General features: G+C 43.2%; 1 protein-coding gene across 5 annotated transcripts in view; it reads left to right on the plus strand.

Annotated features, from left to right (window-relative positions):
• adcy6a (adenylate cyclase 6a) overlaps window positions 1-27,500 on the plus strand; it is a 110,979-nt gene that overhangs the window by 59,424 nt on the left and 24,055 nt on the right. The window lies entirely within an intron of this gene.

Here is a 27,500-nt window from a genome sequence, read left to right on the forward strand (position 1 = left end):
AAAACATTTCCTTACAGATTATTATAAATACGTATTAGAGCTCCTCTTTAACGGAATGTTCCGTAGGTGCGAGCGCCGAGTCATGTAAACTGATATCAGCGAAGGCTGAGGAGTAACGCGGTGATGATGCTTGGAGGGAGATAACCACCCCTGTTGGGTAGAAAGAACTGATGATGAACTAAATGGGCCAAATTATTGCCAGGTGCAGAATTTCTTTTTGTTTGCTGAGTTTAACATATTAGGAAAAAAGAAAACATACACAGACATATGTGTTTTTTTTCTCCCAGACATGAATTTCAGGCTTTCTCTGTATTTGCATTTCATACAAAAAATGTCTAAATGAAATTTTATCACGTTGATGTTCTTTAATGACAACATGCAATACAAATCATGCAGATTGAATATAGAAACATAGACATTGATTTTGATGTGTGTAATTTCAGTGATGACAGTGTTCACATATTAACTGTGCAGTAAATGTGTTGACTGATTCTTCGGTTCCTGTCCAGGCAGCAGATGTTCAAAGCTGTTGGATGTGAGTGGCAGTTGATGAGTGAGTGGCACCTATAGATGATAACTGGACCGTGTTGCTGTTCGTCGCATCCACGCACTTCTTTACATGTCTGGACTTTTCAGATAAGATAATAAGCTCAGCTGCTGGCAGGAGACGGACAGACGCTTTCTTTTCTAACTGGACAGAGAGAATTTACTTCACTGGCACATATGAAGACAGATGTCTTGAAAGGCTTCCAGATGTTCCTGGAACATCCTCTATGCTAGACTAATAGTGTCCCATTAGTCTTTATTCATTAGTCTTTATAGTCTTTACTCTTCCTCATCTCCTTCTTTCCGGGTTCTGTTGGACTAAGTCCTTCCCGTTCCATTCAAAACATCCCACTAAATATCAACGTCAAACTATGACCTCCACTGTGCGTGTGACCATGTCCCAACTATTCAGTCATATTTAGAACACCAGTAAGTATGATTTTCACCTGGATGCAAAACATGGTTGCAAATGTTAAGCAAAAACCTTCAGGTTTTTTGGCCAAAAATCAGTTTTCCACTTTCCAAATTAATAAATCAGCTGAGACATTTATGAGTTTTACTTCTTTAATTCTGTATTATAGCTACAATCTCTACAATCCCATGTAGCCAACAAGTAACAGAGGATTTAACTTGAGCAGCCAGCATGTAAACCATGTAATAGTGACATAGTACTCGCCTTTTTAAAGCAACATGTAGACATGAGAGTTGGGCAGTTTGCTCTTTTTCAAAACCCACAATAGCTGCAATGTTTCAAGATTGAAAAAATGAAAAAGAATAGTCACCAAATGAGCGAACACAGTGCACAATTTCCAGGGCATCATTTAAAAAATATATAAGCTGTTTGACAGTTGATACACGAGTGCTGCAAACCAGGAGAGAGACACGCTGGTTAGCATTAGCTTGGCCAGCATGGCAGCTCTGCTCACCACAGATGATGTTCAGTTCTAGTTAACTAAAGCTAACTGGACATCTCGGTTGGGTAAGTGGCACCCAAGATGACGATGAGCTGTGTTCCAGATACTGAAGTTTTTTTTGATTGGTTCTCTGCTGTCATCTCATTTATATATGCCACCTGTTTGGCCTACAGGAGTTTGGCCCCACCCATTTACACTGAAGTGGTAAGGAGTTTCAGCCTGGACTGCTTTTTGAATGAGGCACAAGGAGGACGGCCAAAAACAGCCTGTTTACTTCTAAGGATTACAGAGGTTTTAAAAATGAATTAAAAACTGAGTTGTTAACCTCATCTATGTACATGCTTTTTAGCAATAAAACATACTTTTGTACATTTTTATAGAAGTCAGTACATCATACAGTATCAGAAATCTCACCTGTTTTGTCTATTTAAGGCAGTATAACAGCTCAGCACAGTGATTTAGGCCTGGCGTGTTCAGAGGGCTGTATAGTGACTGTATACTGGCTGCTAGACTTTGTGACTGGGAGACCACAGGCAGTACGAGCCAGCAACAGCACACCCCGCACCATCAAAATAACACAGGGGCCCCCCAAAGATGTTTACTGAACCCCCCTCCTGTTCACTCTCCTATTCACTCTAATGTCCCTCGACTGCACAGCTCCAACCTCTTCATCAAGTTCATGGACAACACGACTGTGGTCGGCATCTCTGGCCAGAAGGACTCATCAGCGCCTCTACTTCCTCTGCAAACTGAGAAGAGCCAGAGCCCCAGCCCCCATTATGTGCACCTTTTACAGAGGTACCATCTAGAGCATCCTGACCAGCTGGATCACCGTGTGGTATGGCGCCTGCACTGTGTCCTGCTGCAAGACACTCCAGCTCATTGTGAGAGCTGGTGAGAAAATTGTTGGCACCTCACTCCCCTCTTTCCAAGAGAGATACAGCTCCGGTCTCACCCGAAAAGCCCCCTGCGTGGCAGTTGATCCCACTCACCCACTACACAGCTTCTTCAGCCTGCTGCCATCAGGAAGGAGATTACGGAGTCTCTGGGCCAGGACCAGCTGACTGGGGGACGGCTTCATCCACCAGGCTGTCAGGATGCTGAACTCTCTCCTTACTCACTATTCACTCCCCAATACTGAACTCTGACAGTATTGGTCAAACACAGGTTCCTGACCCCCACTCCCCGGTACTGAACTCTGACAGTATTGGTCAAACACAGGTTCCTGACCCCCACTCCCCAGTACTGAACTCTGACAGTATTGGTCAAACACAGGTTCCTGACCCCCACTCCCCGGTACTGAACTCTGACAGTATTGGTCAAACACAGGTTCCTGACCCCCACTCCCCAGTACTGAACTCTGACAGTATTGGTCAAACACAGGTTCCTGACCCCCACTCCCCAGTACTGAACTCTGACAGTATTGGTCAAACACAGGTTCCTGACCCCCACTCCCCAATACTGAACTCTGACAGTATTGGTCAAACACAGGTTCCTGACCCCCACTCCCCAGTACTGAACTCTGACAGTATTGGTCAAACACAGGTTCCTGACCCCCCTCCCCAATACTGAACTCTGACAGTATTGGTCAAACACAGGTTCCTGACCCCCCTCCCCAATATTGAACTCTGACAGTATTGGTCAAACACAGGTTCCTGACCCCCACTCCCCAATACTGAACTCTGACAGTATTGGTCAAACACAGGTTGCTAACCCCCACTCCCCGGTACTGAACTCTGACAGTATTGGTCAAACACAGGTTCCTGACCCCCACTCCCCAGTACTGAACTCTGACAGTATTGGTCAAACACAGGTTCCTGACCCCCACTCCCCGGTACTGAACTCTGACAGTATTGGTCAAACACAGGTTCCTGACCCCCACTCCCCAATACTGAACTCTGACAGTATTGGTCAAACACAGGTTGCTAACCCCCACTCCCCGGTACTGAACTCTGACAGTATTGGTCAAACACAGGTTCCTGACCCCCACTCCCCAGTACTGAACTCTGACAGTATTGGTCAAACACAGGTTCCTGACCCCCCTCCCCAATACTGAACTCTGACAGTATTGGTCAAACACAGGTTCCTGACCCCCACTCCCCGGTACTGAACTCTGACAGTATTGGTCAAACACAGGTTCCTGACCCCCACTCCCCAGTACTGAACTCTGACAGTATTGGTCAAACACAGGTTCCTGACCCCCACTCCCTAGTACTGAACTCTGACAGTATTGGTCAAACACAGGTTCCTGACCCCCCTCCCCAATATTGAACTCTGACAGTATTGGTCAAACACAGGTTCCTGACCCCCCTCCCCAATACTGAACTCTGACAGTATTGGTCAAACACAGGTTCCTGACCCCCACTCCCCGGTACTGAACTCTGACAGTATTGGTCAAACACAGGTTCCTGACCCCCACTCCCCAGTACTGAACTCTGACAGTATTGGTCAAACACAGGTTCCTGACCCCCACTCCCCAATACTGAACTCTGACAGTATTGGTCAAACACAGATTCCTGACGCCCCTCCCCAATACTGAACTCTGACAGTATTGGTCAAACACAGGTTCCTGACCCCCACTCCCCGGTACTGAACTCTGACAGTATTGGTCAAACACAGGTTCCTGATCCCCACTCCCCAGTACTGAACTCTGACAGTATTGGTCAAACACAGGTTCCTGACCCCCACTCCCCAGTACTGAACTCTGACAGTATTGGTCAAACACAGGTTCCTGACCCCCACTCCCCAGTACTGAACTCTGACAGTATTGGTCAAACACAGGTTCCTGACCCCCACTCCCCAATACTGAACTCTGACAGTATTGGTCAAACACAGGTTCCTGACCCCCACTCCCCAGTACTGAACTCTGACAGTATTGGTCAAACACAGGTTCCTGACCCCCACTCCCCAGTACTGAACTCTGACAGTATTGGTCAAACACAGGTTCCTGACTCCCACTCCCCAGTACTGAACTCTGACAGTATTGGTCAAACACAGGTTCCTGACCCCCCTCCCCAATACTGAACTCTGACAGTATTGGTCAAACACAGGTTCCTGACCCCCACTCCCCGGTACTGAACTCTGACAGTATTGGTCAAACACAGGTTCCTGACCCCCACTCCCCAGTACTGAACTCTGACAGTATTGGTCAAACACAGGTTCCTGACCCCCACTCCCCAGTACTGAACTCTGACAGTATTGGTCAAACACAGGTTCCTGACCCCCACTCCCCAATACTGAACTCTGACAGTATTGGTCAAACACAGGTTCCTGACCCCCACTCCCCAGTACTGAACTCTGACAGTATTGGTCAAACACAGGTTCCTGACCCCCCTCCCCAATACTGAACTCTGACAGTATTGGTCAAACACAGGTTCCTGACCCCCCTCCCCAATATTGAACTCTGACAGTATTGGTCAAACACAGGTTCCTGACCCCCACTCCCCGGTACTGAACTCTGACAGTATTGGTCAAACACAGGTTCCTGACCCCCCTCCCCAATACTGAACTCTGACAGTATTGGTCAAACACAGGTTGCTAACCCCCACTCCCCGGTACTGAACTCTGACAGTATTGGTCAAACACAGGTTCCTGACCCCCACTCCCCAGTACTGAACTCTGACAGTATTGGTCAAACACAGGTTCCTGACCCCCACTCCCCAGTACTGAACTCTGACAGTATTGGTCAAACACAGGTTCCTGACCCCCACTCCCCAGTACTGAACTCTGACAGTATTGGTCAAACACAGGTTCCTGACCCCCACTCCCCAATACTGAACTCTGACAGTATTGGTCAAACACAGGTTCCTGACCCCCACTCCCCGGTACTGAACTCTGACAGTATTGGTCAAACACAGGTTCCTGACCCCCACTCCCCAGTACTGAACTCTGACAGTATTGGTCAAACACAGGTTCCTGACCCCCACTCCCCAGTACTGAACTCTGACAGTATTGGTCAAACACAGGTTCCTGACCCCCACTCCCTAGTACTGAACTCTGACAGTATTGGTCAAACACAGGTTCCTGACCCCCCTCCCCAATATTGAACTCTGACAGTATTGGTCAAACACAGGTTCCTGACCCCCCTCCCCAATACTGAACTCTGACAGTATTGGTCAAACACAGGTTCCTGACCCCCCTCCCCAATACTGAACTCTGACAGTATTGGTCAAACACAGGTTCCTGACCCCCCTCCCCAACATTGAACTCTGACAGTATTGGTCAAACACAGGTTCCTGACCCCCACTCCCCAGTACTGAACTCTGACAGTATTGGTCAAACACAGGTTCCTGACCCCCCTCCCCAATACTGAACTCTGACAGTATTGGTCAAACACAGGTTCCTGACCCCCACTCCCCAGTACTGAACTCTGACAGTATTGGTCAAACACAGGTTCCTGACCCCCACTCCCCAGTACTGAACTCTGACAGTATTGGTCAAACACAGGTTCCTGACCCCCCTCCCCAATACTGAACTCTGACAGTATTGGTCAAACACAGGTTCCTGACCCCCCTCCCCAATATTGAACTCTGACAGTATTGGTCAAACACAGGTTCCTGACCCCCACTCCCCAATACTGAACTCTGACAGTATTGGTCAAACACAGGTTGCTAACCCCCACTCCCCGGTACTGAACTCTGACAGTATTGGTCAAACACAGGTTCCTGACCCCCACTCCCCAGTACTGAACTCTGACAGTATTGGTCAAACACAGGTTCCTGACCCCCACTCCCCGGTACTGAACTCTGACAGTATTGGTCAAACACAGGTTCCTGACCCCCACTCCCCAGTACTGAACTCTGACAGTATTGGTCAAACACAGGTTCCTGACTCCCACTCCCCAGTACTGAACTCTGACAGTATTGGTCAAACACAGGTTCCTGACCCCCCTCCCCAATACTGAACTCTGACAGTATTGGTCAAACACAGGTTCCTGACCCCCACTCCCCAGTACTGAACTCTGACAGTATTGGTCAAACACAGGTTCCTGACCCCCACTCCCCAATACTGAACTCTGACAGTATTGGTCAAACACAGGTTCCTGACCCCCACTCCCCAGTACTGAACTCTGACAGTATTGGTCAAACACAGGTTCCTGACCCCCCTCCCCAATACTGAACTCTGACAGTATTGGTCAAACACAGGTTCCTGACCCCCCTCCCCAATATTGAACTCTGACAGTATTGGTCAAACACAGGTTCCTGACCCCCACTCCCCGGTACTGAACTCTGACAGTATTGGTCAAACACAGGTTCCTGACCCCCCTCCCCAATACTGAACTCTGACAGTATTGGTCAAACACAGGTTGCTAACCCCCACTCCCCGGTACTGAACTCTGACAGTATTGGTCAAACACAGGTTCCTGACCCCCACTCCCCAGTACTGAACTCTGACAGTATTGGTCAAACACAGGTTCCTGACCCCCACTCCCCAGTACTGAACTCTGACAGTATTGGTCAAACACAGGTTCCTGACCCCCACTCCCCAGTACTGAACTCTGACAGTATTGGTCAAACACAGGTTCCTGACCCCCACTCCCCAATACTGAACTCTGACAGTATTGGTCAAACACAGGTTCCTGACCCCCACTCCCCGGTACTGAACTCTGACAGTATTGGTCAAACACAGGTTCCTGACCCCCACTCCCCAGTACTGAACTCTGACAGTATTGGTCAAACACAGGTTCCTGACCCCCACTCCCCAGTACTGAACTCTGACAGTATTGGTCAAACACAGGTTCCTGACCCCCACTCCCTAGTACTGAACTCTGAGAGTATTGGTCAAACACAGGTTCCTGACCCCCCTCCCCAATATTGAACTCTGACAGTATTGGTCAAACACAGGTTCCTGACCCCCCTCCCCAATACTGAACTCTGACAGTATTGGTCAAACACAGGTTCCTGACCCCCCTCCCCAATACTGAACTCTGACAGTATTGGTCAAACACAGGTTCCTGACCCCCACTCCCCGGTACTGAACTCTGACAGTATTGGTCAAACACAGGTTCCTGACCCCCACTCCCCAGTACTGAACTCTGACAGTATTGGTCAAACACAGGTTCCTGACCCCCACTCCCCAGTACTGAACTCTGACAGTATTGGTCAAACACAGGTTCCTGACCCCCACTCCCTAGTACTGAACTCTGACAGTATTGGTCAAACACAGGTTCCTGACCCCCCTCCCCAATATTGAACTCTGACAGTATTGGTCAAACACAGGTTCCTGACCCCCCTCTCCAATACTGAACTCTGACAGTATTGGTCAAACACAGGTTCCTGACCCCCACTCCCCGGTACTGAACTCTGACAGTATTGGTCAAACACAGGTTCCTGACCCCCACTCCCCAGTACTGAACTCTGACAGTATTGGTCAAACACAGGTTCCTGACCCCCACTCCCCAATACTGAACTCTGACAGTATTGGTCAAACACAGGTTCCTGACCCCCCTCCCCAATACTGAACTCTGACAGTATTGGTCAAACACAGGTTCCTGACCCCCACTCCCCGGTACTGAACTCTGACAGTATTGGTCAAACACAGGTTCCTGACCCCCACTCCCCAGTACTGAACTCTGACAGTATTGGTCAAACACAGGTTCCTGACCCCCACTCCCCAGTACTGAACTCTGACAGTATTGGTCAAACAAAGGTTCCTGACCCCCACTCCCTAGTACTGAACTCTGACAGTATTGGTCAAACACAGGTTCCTGACCCCCCTCCCCAATATTGAACTCTGACAGTATTGGTCAAACACAGGTTCCTGACCCCCCTCCCCAATACTGAACTCTGACAGTATTGGTCAAACACAGGTTCCTGACCCCCACTCCCCGGTACTGAACTCTGACAGTATTGGTCAAACACAGGTTCCTGACCCCCACTCCCCAGTACTGAACTCTGACAGTATTGGTCAAACACAGGTTCCTGACCCCCACTCCCCAATACTGAACTCTGACAGTATTGGTCAAACACAGGTTCCTGACCCCCACTCCCCAGTACTGAACTCTGACAGTATTGGTCAAACACAGGTTCCTGACCCCCACTCCCCAGTACTGAACTCTGACAGTATTGGTCAAACACAGGTTCCTGACCCCCCTCCCCAACATTGAACTCTGACAGTATTGGTCAAACACAGGTTCCTGACCCCCACTCCCCAGTACTGAACTCTGACAGTATTGGTCAAACACAGGTTCCTGACCCCCCTCCCCAATACTGAACTCTGACAGTATTGGTCAAACACAGGTTCCTGACCCCCACTCCCCAATATTGAACTCTGACAGTATTGGTCAAACACAGGTTCCTGACCCCCACTCCCCAATACTGAACTCTGACAGTATTGGTCAAACACAGGTTGCTAACCCCCACTCCCCGGTACTGAACTCTGACAGTATTGGTCAAACACAGGTTCCTGACCCCCACTCCCCAGTACTGAACTCTGACAGTATTGGTCAAACACAGGTTCCTGACCCCCCTCCCCAATACTGAACTCTGACAGTATTGGTCAAACACAGGTTCCTGACCCCCCTCCCCAGTACTGAACTCTGACAGTATTGGTCAAACACAGGTTCCTGACCCCCACTCCCCAGTACTGAACTCTGACAGTATTGGTCAAACACAGGTTCCTGACCCCCACTCCCCAGTACTGAACTCTGACAGTATTGGTCAAACACAGGTTCCTGACCCCCACTCCCTAGTACTGAACTCTGACAGTATTGGTCAAACACAGGTTCCTGACCCCCCTCCCCAATATTGAACTCTGACAGTATTGGTCAAACACAGGTTCCTGACCCCCCTCCCCAATACTGAACTCTGACAGTATTGGTCAAACACAGGTTCCTGACCCCCACTCCCCGGTACTGAACTCTGACAGTATTGGTCAAACACAGGTTCCTGACCCCCACTCCCCAGTACTGAACTCTGACAGTATTGGTCAAACACAGGTTCCTGACCCCCACTCCCCAATACTGAACTCTGACAGTATTGGTCAAACACAGGTTCCTGACCCCCACTCCCCAGTACTGAACTCTGACAGTATTGGTCAAACACAGGTTCCTGACCCCCACTCCCCAGTACTGAACTCTGACAGTATTGGTCAAACACAGGTTCCTGACTCCCACTTCCCAGTACTGAACTCTGACAGTATTGGTCAAACACAGGTTCCTGACTCCCACTCCCCAGTACTGAACTCTGACAGTATTGGTCAAACACAGGTTCCTGACCCCCACTCCCCGGTACTGAACTCTGACAGTATTGGTCAAACACAGGTTCCTAACTCCCACTCCCCAGTACTGAACTCTGACAGTATTGGTCAAACACAGGTTCCTGACCCCCACTCCCCAGTACTGAACTCTGACAGTATCGGTCAAACACAGGTTCCTGACCCCCACTCCCCAGTACTGAACTCTGACAGTATCGGTCAAACACAGGTTCCTGACCCCCACTCCCCAGTACTGAACTCTGACAGTATTGGTCAAACACAGGTTCCTGACCCCCACTCCCCAGTACTGAACTCTGACAGTATTGGTCAAACACAGGTTCCTGACCCCCCTCCCCAACATTGAACTCTGACAGTATTGGTCAAACACAGGTTCCTGACCCCCACTCCCCAGTACTGAACTCTGGCAGTATTGGTCAAACACAGGTTCCTGACCCCCCTCCCCAATACTGAACTCTGGCAGTATTGGTCAAACACAGGTTCCTGACCCCCCTCCCCAATATTGAACTCTGACAGTATTGGTCAAACACAGGTTCCTGACCCCCCTCCCCAACATTGAACTCTGACAGTATTGGTCAAACACAGGTTCCTGACCCCCACTCCCCAGTACTGAACTCTGACAGTATTGGTCAAACACAGGTTCCTGACCCCCCTCCCCAATACTGAACTCTGACAGTATTGGTCAAACACAGGTTCCTGACCCCCACTCCCCAGTACTGAACTCTGGCAGTATTGGTCAAACACAGGTTCCTGACCCCCACTCCCCAGTACTGAACTCTGACAGTATTGGTCAAACACAGGTTCCTGACCCCCCTCCCCAATACTGAACTCTGACAGTATTGGTCAAACACAGGTTCCTGACCCCCACTCCCCGGTACTGAACTCTGACAGTATTGGTCAAACACAGGTTCCTGACTCCCACTCCCCAGTACTGAACTCTGACAGCATTGTTCAAACACAGGTTCCTGACCCCCCTCCCCAATACTGAACTCTGACAGTATTGGTCAAACACAGGTTCCTGACCCCCACTCCCCGGTACTGAACTCTGACAGTATTGGTCAAACACAGGTTCCTAACTCCCACTCCCCAGTACTGAACTCTGACAGTATTGGTCAAACACAGGTTCCTGACTCCCACTCCCCAGTACTGAACTCTGACAGTATTGGTCAAACACAGGTTCCTGACCCCCCTCCCCAATACTGAACTCTGACAGTATTGGTCAAACACAGGTTCCTGACCCCCACTCCCCGGTACTGAACTCTGTCAGTATCGGTCAAACACAGGTTCCTGACCCCCCTCCCCAGTACTGAACTCTGACAGTATCGGTCAAACACAGGTTTTGTTTATTTCTCAACTGTTTGCCTATATGTGGAATAAGGGGAAAGTTGTGTGAACCTGATGTTTGGCTGAACCAGTGCTGTCCACAACAGTCCAAAACGACTTTGATACTATTTGTACTTTGCTTGCATTTTGATGTGAATTATTAATCGTTGTGAAATAAGTTGGTTGCTTTCCTTTTAGGCCTTTTAGGCTGCACGCAAATGGATGACATTTAAACAAGCCTGCTTTGTGATGCTTTAACAGCCACATAATAACTTACTAACTGCTTTATCTACTGTTATATGTTTTATTGTCATATCTGTATGTTCAATACTTCTTTCTTTCAAAGAACTATGAATAATGCTGTACAAATTATATGAAATATAATAACCTGGCAAGCACCGTTCAGCACCTAATAAACTCATACAGTAGTTTTTAAAGTTGTTTTTTAGGCTGATTTCACCCGACTCTGTGTCAGTAAAATAGACAGGTCAGCTCCAAAGTGTGGAACATAGCGCGGAAGCCCTGATTCTCAATGACTGACAAGCAGCCTGCAGACTGTGAGAGCGGGTAGCTACGAAAAGGCAAAGAGAAATTTAAGAAGAGCTTTTGGAGCCACTCGATTAATTCGCATTTATAAGCGGCGCAGTTTCCTGGAACGTTAAATCTGCAATGAGAGACTGTCAAACTCTAAAAAGTTGTGAAGATGAAGTCGCTTCTCTTTGGAGTTTCCCCGTTCCACCTTAAATGGTGCTGCATTTACGTTCAGCGCCTCAGTCAGAATTTAAGGTGGAACGGAAGAAGTCGAAAAAAAGCTGGAGAATAAGAAGCGACTTCAGCTGCGAGAAACAGCCGAACGTTGAGAGACATTTTCCAATAAGCCGCTCTGCTATTGAGGAAAATGTCCTGGTGGAAATTGGAGGAAGGCAGCTATAGATGAAGCCTAAAGCAGAGTAAAGTAAATCCGCGTTTTCGTTTATATTTTTAACCTGCACTAGGACAATAACGTTATCACTTACTGAGACACACTGGACATTAAATGTTGTGGCTCCCAACGTGGCCTGATTTTTGTTGAAAGGACAAAATGTCGTAACATTTGGGCTGCGACTCCTGACCGAACTTGGCTTTATTTTACTTGGCTTTTTTTTTGTGTTCGTCACAGACTGTCCAGGCACTGCACTTCCGCACTCCCAAGGTCCGCCTTTTGTGTTGCGTCAGCATTACGTTAGAAATTACATTTATGGCATTTGGCTGATGCTCTTATCCAGAGCAACTTACAGTTTGATTGTTTTACACAGGGAGGTGAAGATAGTATTAGGAATCTTGCCCAAGGACTCTTATTGGTATAGTGTAGGGTGGTTACCCAGGCGGGGCATTGAACCCCAGTCTACAGCGTAGAAGGCAAAGGTGTGACTCACTACACTAACCAACCACATATTAATACAAGTGCAGTACAAGTGCAGTATTTACAGGAAGGTGTTCAGCTGTGCAGATGGATAAAATGAAACCTAAAGATTTTAGTCTGAGATAAAACCTATGATTTAACATGAGATTTAGATTCAGTCCTCATCTCTCCTCTTCCCTCTTCCCGGCTGCCTCCCCTGGAAAGAGTTGAAGAGCCTGATGGCTCTGGGGACAAAGGATCTCCTGAATCTGTGGGTTGAGCAGCTCTGTGACAGCAGCCTGCCACTAAACCTGCTCCTCCTGTCCCTGATGATGGTGTGCAGTGGGTGGCCATCATCCTACATAACGGAGAGCAGTTTGTGTCCTACTCTCAGCCACCTTGACCACAGAGTGCACACCGACCACTGACCCTGCTCGCCTGACCAGCTTGTCCAGTCGCATCTTGTCTCTCTTTTTCATGCTTCTGCCCAGCACACCACAGCATAAAAAAGACAGCTGGCAACCACGGTCTGATAGAACATGTGTGTTATAGTGTAGATTGGGGAGTAAAGTTAACATGGTCAGTTATACCTCTAGGCTAACATTATTGTTGTGTTGTACAATGTCCAGTATTGTGAATGGCCACATCAGTGTTCTTATTTCAGTGTTTAATTAGTTCAGTGTTCAGTACCTTCCTTAGATCCATAACATGCAGGTCTAAAGCAGCAGCATTGTTAACCATCTTTGAATGAAAGTCTTGTCAGTAAAAACTGCCCCACTGCATGTGGACAAATGAAACATCCTAATAAGAAACTAAAAATATGTAAATCCTCGACATCAGTGACATTATGAAGAGGGACTTTTTCTTCATGCTTATTCATAAAAGTCACTGCAATTTGAAATTTGATTGGAAATATTTGTTATAACTTCAGTATGAAGGAGTGGAACTGACCTGCCATTGAGCAAGGATGCATATGTAAATGTGTTGGTTTTCAAGACGTAACAACTCAAAAGAAATTTCTGTATTTAACTTCATTTCTACATTGGGTCAGTTTAGACTGGGGAGTGGATGGTGTGTTTTCAGTTGTGTGATACTGTAGAAGTAAGAAACTTTCTGTAAACTACTTTTGTTTAAATGTTTATTCAAAGTGACTGAGTCTTCTGGAGCCTTTAACATGCTCAAACATCAAGGATATAAAAGTAGGATTGAACCCACACGTAGGATGATATTTGTTGACTCTGCTTTTTGTCCACAAATGCTGCCATAGAAGTTTGTAGGTAGACCTACAAGAACAGTCAGTGGTCATAAAATGCAAAGTGTCTTAACTGCTTTTGACTGTGTTCATAAGATACATTTGTGTTGAATGAAGATACGGACGAATAACCTCATTTATGCTGAATATGTATAAACCTGTTTAAACACGCTGCTCATAAAAGGACAGAGCTCACAGACACGAGTCCGACTTACTGATAACACGTCTCTCTGCAGAACTCCTCACTGCTGCCCTGCAAATTCCTCGATCCCTATTTTGAATTTGTGGTCTGGCTAAATATACGCAACCATCCCAGCACGGTGGTAATATTCCATAAGGCTAACTTGAAGCTCAGTGGGAAATGTTCCACCACAGATCGGGTTTTGTACAGCATCTGAGGCATGAACTTGCTGTTGTTCTCACCAAATAGGTGTTGGGTGTACTTGGAGGCCTGGTGTGGAACTTGGGATGGAGTCGCTAAGTGAAAGCCTTGATTGAATTCTCTGACCACTCAAAGTCTCTGTGGACTCGCTGATTTTTCTTCTTCTCAGTTCCTCTCATCCGTTCAAACTCTGTTTTAGTTCAAACAGGAATTTTAGCTACAGGGCTGAACAATATACCGTTTAGTTGTGTTGCCCTTTAAAATTGAAGTCTTCTAACCTGGTTGTGAGCATCTTGATGAATCCTAGATGAGTTTCTGTGGGTGTTTTACTGAATCAAAGCAGCGCTCATGTAATCTCACAGAAATCGAATAATTTGGTGAGTATAATGCCGCTCAGTCCTTAACAAAGTCCCAGACAAGGATGCAGCAATATGAGAAGTGTAGGCCATATTTTTCATGTATGTATCTGCTTAGTTTGATAAATAAACAATGGCAAAATGTAGAAATTAGGACTAGATCTAACTGGATTATCATGACAGGAACAACAACATTTATTTCTGTAGGTGTATAAATGCAGTGTATATATATATATATATATATATATATATATATTTCTCAACTTAAATCTCCATGTTCTTTTAGTTCAGTTCAGTTATTTAGTGGAAATGAAATAAAAACTTAGAACTTCTTTTAAACCCTTAAAAGGCCCAAAGTTTTAATACACACTTGTATAATCTAAGAATAACTCATCTACTCTGCACTGGAGTCCCTGCAGTTACTTATTAATAACCCTTAGTATATAAGACACCTGAGACATTAAGTTAATCGATAGCATTGATTTAACAATTCTTCCTGGTTTGAAGTATTGGTCAAATCGAAACATCTGTCCAATGCTACTTGTCCAATGACACTTATCAGTTGAACTGGTATGATTCCAATATCTTCATGCATCCCTAGTCACCATATCCAGTGTGTTTCTAATATAGTGCAAGGCGTATTTCAATCACAATTTATAGCAGTGCAGTTACAGTAGGAATATCCTGCCCATGTGCCCTGTCCTGTGCAGGAATAGTATAATATTCTTCTGTGTCCATTTAGCTCATCATAGGTTAACGTTTTAGGTTAACGGCTTTCTTGTGTCTTTCCTTTATTATTCTTCTGCATAAGATTGTTTATATTACTCTGCTGTTGTGGCTCAAAGGATCCTCCTTCTTGTGAACAAGCTACGAATGTTAGGGAGATTGACAGCTCAGTTTTTAAAGGTTTCTAGAGGTTTCCAAAAGCAGGACATACTTCCCCCTGCGGTGGCGTCGCAGAGGAGGCTGAACCCATAATCCTCAATGATCATAATGGCTTTATGTAATAACTGGAGCAGACACAGGTAGATAAACAGAATCTCTGCTGGGATTGCAGCGGACAAAAAAGTGAACAAGCAACAAATAGAATAAAGAGATGCTTAGGTGCTTAGAATAAACAAACTGACGTACATCAGAGTACATGACCACACATGCAAAATGCGCTCAGATACACTCTTCACTCGAATGTGAAACACATGTTAAGCTGTAGAATTCTCCACAGCAAATACCTGCACGTCTTGTTTGCTGGTCATGCGCTGCGCTTGTCACGGGTTTTAAACAATTAGTAGGGCTTTAGAAACTGTGGGTGAAAATGAAAACAAGTCCAGATTGATGAACAAAGCCAGAGGGGAGACTTCATTACTGAGATACAGAACGTTTGGGCCCTTCTGGTCAAATGACATCTTTTGTTGATTTTCTAAGCAGTAATAAGTACAAATCCTCTACAGAGACGCACATTTTAATGCACAGTCACTGTGTATGTGTGGAATTTAATAATAAAATGTGGCCTGTGCAAAAGGTTTTTTATATTTGTTTCATTTCTTTCAAACGTATTAAACTGGGCAAATAAATAAAATTTGCACGTCATCAGCTTATTTAAGTTCCCTGTTGAGAAAGTGTAAAAATCAACGTACCATTTGTGCATAGACTGTAGTTACATAGCATTGAGAATTAAATGATAATCAAATGAATATCCAGAATTTTGCATATTCCAAAGGTGGAGACTGAATCTCAAGGCAGAAAACTTGGCAAAAAATATGTAAACGTGCTGTACATGGTTAATTAGTTAATAATGTGTTGTTCATGGAATTCGTGAAATTATAAATAAAACTACCTTTGGGCTAATAGTTTAATTTAAATCCACATTATTTATTGTTGCATATAAAATTAAAAATGGTTAATATAGCAAGTGTTTCCTGATTTTGGATGCTGTGTGATTGAAGTGATTGTCTGATTTTTGTTTTCCAAATTAAATCTAAACTTAGACTTAATTGCTCTGACAGTAGTGAACCCAGATTAAACGTCCTATAGTCCAGGCTTAATGTCCGTCCAGGAGGCCAGCAGCAGTATTTATAATATGTGTTATTTTTTAATGGATCCAGCTCATCACTCATTGACTTTAACAGGAAATCTGTGGCCAAGGCTGAAGTGTTCTGTAAACATTGGCTTTTAAGGAAGGAGACCTTCACAGTGTCTCTGTGTGTCACTTTGTGTTTAGTGTGCCAAAGGACATGAGGAAAGAGTGTGTTTGATGATTTGTGAGCGAAAGACAATAATGGCAGAAAGAAAAAGTGGCGAGGGGGGAGAGGAGAGGTGAAAGTTGAAGAATTAGGTGGATAAATGCCTCCTAGTTTTGTCTGGTGCTGTTTTTGTGATTTGATTGAATTTTACTGTTTTTTATTTCGCACTTTTTGAGAAGAAACTGTAATTATGCACAAGATACAAGCCGCACGTTCAATCTATACAAAGCTATACTGCATCTGTCACACAAAGGTAGAGCAGATATGCTTAATATCACAGCACACAGAGCAGTTTAACTTGTTTCAGGGACTGACATCAAAGCATTTAATGAACAAAAAGTCTGTGTCGGGCGTTGGAGTCTGCTGGAAAACAGACCACAGTTCAAGGTCAAAAGCTGTGACATTTATTTCTCGATAGTTTTTTCATTGGAACCAACTGAGCATTACAACATCACAATAATAGCCTTATTCAGCTACCATGCAGCTAATTTATCAATGTTTCTTATTGATACATTTGCTGTATAATTAAATTGTTGAGAAGTAAACATCATTCAGAGTGGTTTAATATGAAACGTCCTAATTTGGAGAAAATAACCAGGTTAGAATTGTTTGTTTAATGCATTTAAAAGCTACATAATACAAAACGTGTCCACCTCCTCATCGTTCCCCGCCATTGCAACATTATTATATAAATATATTATTTTTATATTTAATAAAAATCACTGTAGTCTTTTTGATTGCGAATGACTGAATTCTCACACTTCTGAAACGTGGGATTTTCTTATGATAAATTTGAACAAATTTGTCTCTTGAATAATAAGGAGGAGCTGTAGGAATATAGACAAGCAGTGTTGAGTTTTAAGGCTGCTATTTTTCTGAGAGTCTCTCTCGATGGGAAATTATTTTCCATTTATCATCAATTTCCCTGAAGTTCTGCTTTTGCTCTGCTTCTTCGTCTCTGTAGACGTCTGTGCTGTGAAATTCTGAAGGATAGATTTTAAAGGTGATGAAGCCAATGAGATGAAACCAGATGTTTGACTTCCAGTTGTTGTCGGTAACTATTCGTGGCTGTTTCTAATTACCAAGGGCTTTTCAGTGATCTTGGAAGGCTTGACGTTTTGAATGAGCAGCTCTATGGTCTGTGCCCTGTGAGCAGTTTGAGAAGCTTCCTAATGACATAAATTCCAGTGTGAATGTGGTTCATTTGTGAGACGTTCTTGGCAACATGTGTGGCTGTAGTTTGTGTGCTGGGATCACTGTTCACGGGTGTCAGTGGGGTCAGTAGCCTTTAGTGGTCAGCACAAAAGAGGCTGCTTATGTGATTAACTTTTAGAACGACTGTGAGCTGAAATCGTAACGCGTTCTGTGCTGTGACTCAGGTGGGGTCTGTAAGCTAGCTGAGCATTTTGTTGGGTGAAAGGTGGGAGCGGTGGGAGGAAAAGGTGAGATATGATGCTGTTGGTTGTTTATATTTTTCCCACCCGCTGGTGCACGGCAATCAAAATTCAGACAAGGTTTTCGAGGGGGGTTACATTGAGATGGAAGATTACAGGAAAGCCTGAATGTTGTGTTGTAAACGAAATTTTACAGTGAATTATGCTGAATATAACCAGGCACATGAATCCATTCTGATGTTGGGTGTCTTTAACAAAGAGGATTGTTTAGAAATAAGAGCTTACAACCACAGCAAGTTTTAAGATGGAGTTTCTCTGTGTGTCTGATTAAAAGATGAACTTGTTTCTTCCCACAGAGGAAAACGTCTGAAGTAGTCAGTAAAATTCTGCTCTATAGAGCTGTAAAAACCGTGTTCTTGTTTGGAGTTGGAGTAAAACTTTATATCAGCAAAGCTTTACAGTTGAAGGAAATATCATCCGTAACTTATAAAACAAAGCAAAGTAAAATTAAATTCAGACTTTGTGAATTTTCAAAGAAGGAAAAATGGTTGGTTTTGCCTGAACAGCTGTGAAATGAAATTCTGTCCTAATCTCAAATGTTAAACTGCAGCCTGATCTAAAAATAGACTGAGCACGTCGGCTCAAACGTGTACGTGAACTGAAACAGAAAAACAGAAATACTTCCTCTGTTCGGTTGATAAGAAAGCATTTGATTGGAGTAATTACCCATAAATCATCAGTGATGTCGATTTTCATGGAGTGGTTTCATGTAAACAGTGCTTTACTGTCTGTCGGCTGAAATATGTTCAGTTCTCGTTGGTCACGTTTCTTAAACTCTGTTATTCTCAGGCTAAAGATTCATTTGGTTACATTTAGCATGTTTTTGTTTTTTAATCATGAAAGTTTTAGTGTCTCATAATTAATTTCCATTGGGCTCCTGTTGAATAGGTTAAATCCTGGAAATGACACAGTCAATAACAACCTGTTCATCAGAGCTGTATCATCTGTGATGTTATCATCCAGCCAATATTGATCAGGTTCTATTATGTATTCTGCCAATATAAAACCGTAAAATGTACTGAAAAGTACTGAAAGGAATCAACAGAGAACCCAGGTGACGAGGATCTGTGGCTCTCCTGTGTAAATTTATTTTTACTTGCAATTTTTCCCAAAAAGCCAGTGGAAAGGAATGAATTGGTCTTTGGACGAAAGCCTGAGGTAAACCGAAGGTATTTTCCATGTTTCGTGCTGTGTGATAGTAACTTTTGTAATATCTGGCCCAGGTCGGTGCCACTGAACTGTAATGTGATAAAACAGTCACTGTGGATCAGAACCGTCCTCTGACAGGTTTTAGACTATCCTAAGTATTTGCTGCACAAATCCATCAAACACGAACAGGGACGCTGCAGAAATGCACAGGAATTCCTAATTATTAATACTCCTAATTGGATCAACGTGAATCATTTGGTCTCCGTATTGCCCCAGTGGTCAGTCACTGCCACTGTAAGAAGGCCTGCTGTTTTTCTTTTTGGAGTTGTGTTGATTGTCCAGTTCCTGTGAAATTACCCATAAGTGATTATGATCTTGTGTGATTTTATTTTTTTTATACCTTATTTATTTATTTATTTAATTATTCTTCTTTCGGCTGCTCCCTTTAGGGGTCGCCACAGCAGATCATCTGCCTCCATCTTGCCCTATCCACTGCCTCCTCTACTTTCACACCAACCATCTCCATGTCCACCTTCACTACATCCATAAACCTTCTCTGAGGTCTACCTCTTCTCCTTCTACCCGGCAGCTCCATCTCCAACATTCTTTGCCCAATATATCCACTATTCCTCCTCAACACATGTCCAAACCATCTCAACCTGGCCTCTCTGGCTTTATCTCCACACTGCTCCACCTTCACCGTCCCTCTGATCTGCTCATTTCTAATCTTGTCCATCCTGGTCACTCCCAACGAAAATCTCAGCATCTTCATCTCCGCCACCTCCAGCTCAGCCTCCTGTCTTTTAGACAGAGCCACAGTCTCCAAACCGTCCATCATAGCAGGACGCACTACTGTCTTGTAAACCTTCCCTTTCACTCTTGCTGCTCTCCTTCTGTCACACATCAGCCCTGACACCCGTCTCCACCCACTCCATCCTGCCTGCACCCTCTTCTTCACCTCTTTTCTGCACTGTCCATTGCTCTGGATGGTTGACCCAAGATATTAGAAGTCATCCACCTTTACCGTGTTTTCTGTTTTCTTTTTTTTGCCTTTCTCGAGTTTGTCTCATTTGTTTGCTATTTGTCAACACGAATTGATGTTTGTTATTTGTTTTGTGCTGTTCGTCACATCCAACGTACGGCTGTGTGACAGGGATAACATACCACAGTGTGTATGTTGAGAGATTGTGTAATCCCCCTTTTTCACCAAACCTTAAGGATCAGCTAAGCTGCTGAGCTTTGAAACGAGCTGTTTTACTCAAACTACTCGATCACTTTGTTAACACACAGGTAGAAACACACAGCTCTGATGTGCTCTGTTAACCTTTTGAGGTGCCAATATTCGAATGCTGAAATCACTATTTCATTTCACCAAAAGTGAGAAAATATTCAGACCAACACTTCAAGGAAACAGCATTTTTATGTAAGTAGTAACATAAATATAAGTTAAATTAGTAATAAATGTTTAAAAGTTTAGCCTCCAGTGCTATTGTGCAAAAAGTAGGCCTTCTAGTGACGTATCAGAAGTTCTTGACTGAAATTGAAATTCAGGACACACTCGGTGGATAACGCAAAAAAACATTTTCAGATGAAACAGCCATAAACCGCATCAGGATCTAATCAGTGCGCATTTACAGCTTTGAAAACCAGAGTTGCAACATCGGGAGTTGAGTGCTTGTACGATTGATGTCTTTGATCCTTGCAAACTTTTTTTTTAATTCTTTTGCAACAGAGTTGGATTTTGTTGCCATCTTTATTTTTTTTTAATTGTAGTATTGAATGGAATCGACCGCGACCCTATCTGGACTAAGCAGTCAACGATGATGATGATGATGATGATGATGATGATGTTGATGATGATGATGATGAGTGGAATCGATGAATGACTGGAGCCAAATACCCACGACATCAAGTGCACATCGCTGATGCATTTGTTATTTAAATTGAGGCATTTCGCAAATCAATAACTAATCGCAGCAGCCCTAATTAGTGTGATTATCAGAGGAATTTGTCACAGTAAAGAAAATCAAAACCGGACAATTGCTGTTGTTTATAATGATTTTAATGGTAAAAATGTTCTATATGGGTATCAGTCAATTCACATCGCTTGAAAGCTGTGAATATCATGTCTGTGATGTTGACACCTCTGAGTTAAAGTAAGTTAACATTCAGAGCTAATGTGCAGCAGAGCCATCACTAAAAATGAGATGATTAATTCATTAATCAACCTGTTATTGTGAATCTTGATCAAGTAAACTGATTTTTAAAATATAGGCTTGATTTAACATCAACAAACTGCGGAGCCTTTCAGGGATTCTGCTGTACTTTGTTGGAAACAGATAACCTATGAAAGCCTCATATAATCATCTAACGGTTCACAGAAAGGTGTGTAAATATGCACTAGTGGTAAAAACTGTGACCGGTCTCAACGTTTTTCTCATGTAAAATCACGTTCTGCTTTGGTTTTGTCTGTACAGATTGTTTGTATTGATGAGTCGACTGTCCTGCGTTATTTTTGGTCAAAATGATTTACGCTGCTGCAAAGACAAAACGATGATTAACACACCATTTCTGCAGCGTTAATCTGGTGTTCTGGCTGTTCCATAAGAAATCTGAAATAATTTAATTACAGACTAATCTCTGTCATTGCCTTTTGCACGAGTTTCTCTCTTTGTAAAATGTGGTCTCATATGTGACCCCCTCCCACCTCCTGCCCTGCTTAATAGTAATAAATCCTGCGTGTGAATGAACGAGGCATCGTGTTGCATAAACATCTGTATGGCCGAGTGTGTGTACAGTGTAAACCTGCTGCTGTCGCCCTCAAGAAAAAAGCAAGCAATTACAATGTGCTTGTGATAGCGACACACACACACACACACACACACACACACACACACACACACACACACACACACATCAGTTGTACTGTTTAGTGGTCAGTGCTATTGTTTTCAGTACTTTTGCACAAAAGCAACACACATCACACGACTTGTCATCCATCCTTGCATGCGCACACACACACACACACACACGCACACACACACACACACACACACACACACACACACACACAGACACACAAACATATGTGCATGTCCAGCGCTCTTTCATGTCAAAGTTGAAAATGAAACACACACTCATGCATACATTCACACAATGGCTGTTCTCTCTGTAAACACACACACACACACACACACACACCAGGCTTACTTTTTATCAGCTCTGTCTTGCTTGAACAGAGACTCTAATGTAAACAGGGCCCAGAGCCATCTGCCTAATGTCAGTGTGACCAGCAGGATCTACCCTGCTCTAGCACTGCCTTACAGACACGCACACACAGACGCACGCACAGACACACACACACACACACAGACGCACTCACACACACACACACGCACAGACACACACACACACACACAGACGCACTCACACACACACGCACAGACACACTCACACATACACACACGCACAGACACACACACACGCACAGACACACTCACACACACACAGACACACTCACACACAGACACACACACACACAGAGACACACTCACACACAGACACACACAGACACACACACACACACAGACACACACACACAGACTCACAGCATAGAAAATGCATTCCTACAGTGTTTTCTGTATTAACCCTTTAAAGCAGATGTGTTTCTGCCATTTAATCTGCTCTTCTAATCATGCGAGCTCTCGGTGGCCTAGTTTACCTGAAATGTAAACAACTTGATCTAACAAAGCTGAAACTAAATATGTGTCACAAACTATTTTTAGTTGCAATTATTAAATATTTTTGTTTTTGAATATCGCTATTATCGGAACAAAACCTACTTTAGGAGAAGGAGAAAAACCTACTTTACTCTTAATGTAAGTCAATGGAACCAGAATTTTTTCCATGTCATTTTGGGCTGTTTGTTTTGATCCATTCATCATGAAGTTTACACACAGTTTAAATGTCAGCAGGCATTTTCAAAATATGTCAAAAACTGAAAAAAAAAGCCTGAAATTGAGATACGAGGCAGTGATATTCCGTTAAATATATCCTGGACTGTTGGGAAATTGTGTTGTAATAAGAAAGTTGTTTCATAACTGAACAGAAAACCTTTTATTCTTTCGTTTTTCCTGTTGCGTAAATGATATATATTTAATTTTTAATGAAACCACTTAAATACTACAAGGTCATGAAGAAACCCCTGAGGTCGCGGAGGGGATTAACAGTCGTTTTAACCACAGTTTTAAAAATAAAACCGTATTTTTGCTGAGCTCTTGTCAGGGAATGAGGGGGTGATGGTTTTTGGAAAGGTTTTTTAGCTGCTCAATGTCAGAGTGTGTTTTAAATTCTGTTTTAATGTTCAGTGCAATCTAAATAATGGGCCTACAGCTCTGCAAAGCCAGCAGTGCATCTCATATATTCTAGGTAATAAATTAAGTTGAGAACCTCCAGAGAAGTGGGAAACATGTGAAACATCTGGAGTTAAAACTCATAAACTACCACATCACGGAGACCGCAATGAGGCCGGTGTACATGGTGTTAATATTTGGCTTGATGAATGTGTGTTTCCTTACAGAACTGCCTCGGTTCAACAAAGTTTCTGCTTTTGAATAATTTTTTTTAGCAAATGATTGAATATTTTTTAAATTTGCTGCAGCCCGATTAGTTTCATGCTCTGAGTGACGCAGTTACTTGGGAAAAACATGCAGAGCACCAGTGTTAAAGGAAGCTTCACGCATCTTTCCCACAGTGATAGAAAACACTAAGACAGAAAGCTGACCTGCTTTATTCTGGCCAACGTGGACACGGACACTCCCTGATTCCTCTGGCTACAGACATAAACGAGTTTAAGGGGTAAATGCCGAATTCTCAAGGCGGATTGCTGGCAAGATGCTTGTTTACGTTTACCTTCTTCTCAACCATAGTACACTAGATTGTCGTTCCTTTTGAAGTTCTTTATTTGCACTTTTTAGAGAAAAAAATTATTTTCCTGGCTGTTTAAAATGACATTATTTGTAAGGAGAGACATGTAGTGCAATTCTGTGCCAAAGTTTGGGTGCCCCAGTAAAATGTCATGTTTTGTTGGCTTTCTAAGTAAAATTGATGAATACGTTCTCCATATAGAAAATATGCAAATGACTTATTACTGCTTTTGGTGCATGAAACCACAGAAACGTCAAAAGGGGAAAAACAATAATATACTTCTATAAAAATGTAGAATGTGGCTCCTTTAACAACTCGGTTCTTAAGATAAACCAAGTAAGGAGAGACGCTGGCCTCTAGAGCAGTGTTTACAGCATTTGGCTTTTTGCCCCAGCAGGTTTGACCTTGTGCAGAGTGACATGGTGGAATTGTTCTTTACTTTTTTGGTTTCTTATTCTGTCTGAAGATATTAAACAGTGAAGCGGCTGTGACACATTAGCCCAGTGCTCTGCTCGTCGCAGGCTATGTAAGTGGAGTTATTGGGCGATTGCTTTTCCCTCATTATCAGCTCCTAATTTAGTGTGGCTGTGCCCTCCGGTCAAACTCCAGCTCCTGCAATACCACTACAGAGGAATTTGTTGTAAAATTGACTTTCACAGCAGTGAAGAATGAGAAAACAGATGTGACAGGATTTTATATTTAAAATACAAGAAACAAAAACACTATTCCATCACAGTGAAAGGCACTAATCACAATGCAGATTTGTTTGGGGAAAAATGGAATTCATTTAAATGTTATTTCATGGCTCTTCTTACAATAGACATTGTCACAAATGCAGCTTTTACACGTTACTTATATGATTACTTCCTGTTGTAGTTACACAGTTAAATACAATTTCAGTGAATCGGTTGATTCCTGATGTTTTCAGAAGATTCTACATTCATTTTTACTCACTTTATTTATACCTTTAACTGAGTTTAAAACATTTTAGTGTTTTTCATTCACTCATTACTTATCAGCAACTACTGATCACTCATTTCTTTGTTGTGTTTAGCTTCACTCTTCACTCTGTCCCACTGATGGACAGCATTTATACAGCTTTCCGTTTGGTCACATCTCTTACATTTGAGGCTGATCATTTTATTTTAACCAAAAGAAAAGAATATAACAAATGAGTTCCTTTGCTTCTAATTGCTGGATGTGTGAGTAAATCCTGGTGGTTCACTGCTGCTGGAAAAACACCATGAGAAAGTGTATTTTTCACCCACCCACACCCATTTTCTAAGCTGCTTCTCCCTCGGGGTTCGCAGGGCAGTGTTTTTCAGTCTTAGTTTAATGTTTAGTTTTCTTGAAGTCTTTTTACAGGAGTCGAATTGTGTGAATAAAAAAAGTAAATACTTTATTTATTTATTTATTTATTTATTTATTTATTTATTTATTTATTTGCTCTAGAACTGATGCATTTTTGTTAAAGACTTCTGGATTCATCAACCAGAAATAATTACAAAATTATCACTTTTAGCCTGTGAACCTCAAAGAAACAGACACTGGGTAAAAGCCTGCTGTGCTGCTTGTGTGGTGGAGTGAGGCTCTGTTTCAGCCTGGAGCATTAAAAGTAGCAAATAAACCTGGAGAACAGTCGTGCTCTGACATGAAAGACAGTGTTAGTCTGCGCCTTTTCACATTTCACTTACTGGCGCTTCTGTTCCGGATGAAGAAACTGGGCTGTAAAAACATCGGCGCGCTGATGGTGCAGTGACACATCACACGTTCACCACCATCTTTGTGTCTAACCCAGACTCACCTTTAGTATTTGTGGCCAAAAAGCTCTGTTTGGGGTTTTTTCTCATCTGACAGTAAAACACGGCTCCACTGAAAGGCCAGCAACATCTGGATGTGGTGGGTGATTCCACTGATAGTAGAAAGATGTGGCGTGTATGAAGTGAGATTCCCTGATTTTCCGCTCCTCAGTTATTTTCTTGTAACCACTTCCTGATTTGTGCAGAATGTTTCCAACATCTTGTGGAATCGGTGCCACAAAGACTTGTGGAGGTTTCGAGAGCAAAGAGAGGCCCGACTATTTCCTAACGAAGTGCTCGGTGAAGGAAGATTTGAGAAAAAAAATATTTCATGACAAGATTTTTTTCTTGTAATTATTGTGCTTCAAAAAAGGTTCAAGTAAAGTTTGAAAATGTTTATTAATATTCAAAAAATGTTTTTTTGATGTTTTGAGTGAAAGAACAAACATGAATAATGAATGTTTTCACAGCCCGTTGTGCTCACGCATATGGGTTTGTGTGTTTTTCAGTGATTTTGTCTTGATTTATTTTTTTAACTGCTTGTCATGATATGAAAGATGATGTGTTAAAGTTTTCCGTTCACATTGACTTTATTGTATATGTATATGTGTGTATGGTTCAGTATGTAGCTCATTGTTTATGTATGTCATTCAACCTGAACAAGATACTGAAAATGTTATTAATACATTTTTCTGTTAGTCTTTTGGCTTTTTTTGGCTTGGTGTGTGGGCACCACACAGCCATTCTGTTGTACCCTGTAATGAGAACAGGATATTATCAGGCTTTATGTAAAATTCATTCTCTAAAATACAGGGATTATATACCTTTTTCCCAGCAGCCCCCAAAAATGAATCCCATGAGAATGACTATTTCAAACAGCACTGTGGCCTACAGATATACAGATATCTCCAACACAGAAAATCTCTTGCACAGTGATGTACAAATGCATTTTGGACCTCAATGAATAGTCAAAAAAGAAAAAATCTAATGTTCAAGGATCCTGGCAGTGTGATATTGTAAATGAAGTGCATGGGTGAAGTGATAATGTGTCTGTCATTTTTTTCTTGAATTTTCTCCACTGTCTGGCTGCTTTGCACTGTGATTGTGTAAAGTTATTTTCATTGACTGGGTTACCGTACATTGCAAATGTCCAAACATAACACCTTTAGTTCCATTTCTAGAAAACTCTTAGGCTGATTACACTGATACTGATTCATACTCCACTGAATCACCCAAGCACTGTTTATTGTTTCACACTACAGTTTGCCAGACAGTAGACGAACAGCTAACCAGTACTTGAGGTGTTACAAAGGCGGTGCTGGTGGGTGCTTTAGAGGTGCGAAGGCAAACATTGGAAGGAGAGGTGAGAGATTGAGCATAAGGCAGTACAAAAGGGGATTTTGGCCTTATTATTCTGCTGTGTAGTAAAATCTTTGTTTCTGTATCACGCCTACCATTCTCTACTGAAATAGAGCAGAAAAAGGCTTTGGTAAAAAGTCTTTTTGGTGGGTAATATGTTTTAGGATTCATCTTCCGTGTTGGAAATGTTGGCGTTGTTGGATGTTAA

Source organism: Pygocentrus nattereri, chromosome 9, assembly GCF_015220715.1.
Source record: "Pygocentrus nattereri isolate fPygNat1 chromosome 9, fPygNat1.pri, whole genome shotgun sequence".
In the NCBI taxonomy this organism is placed as follows: domain Eukaryota; kingdom Metazoa; phylum Chordata; class Actinopteri; order Characiformes; family Serrasalmidae; genus Pygocentrus; species Pygocentrus nattereri.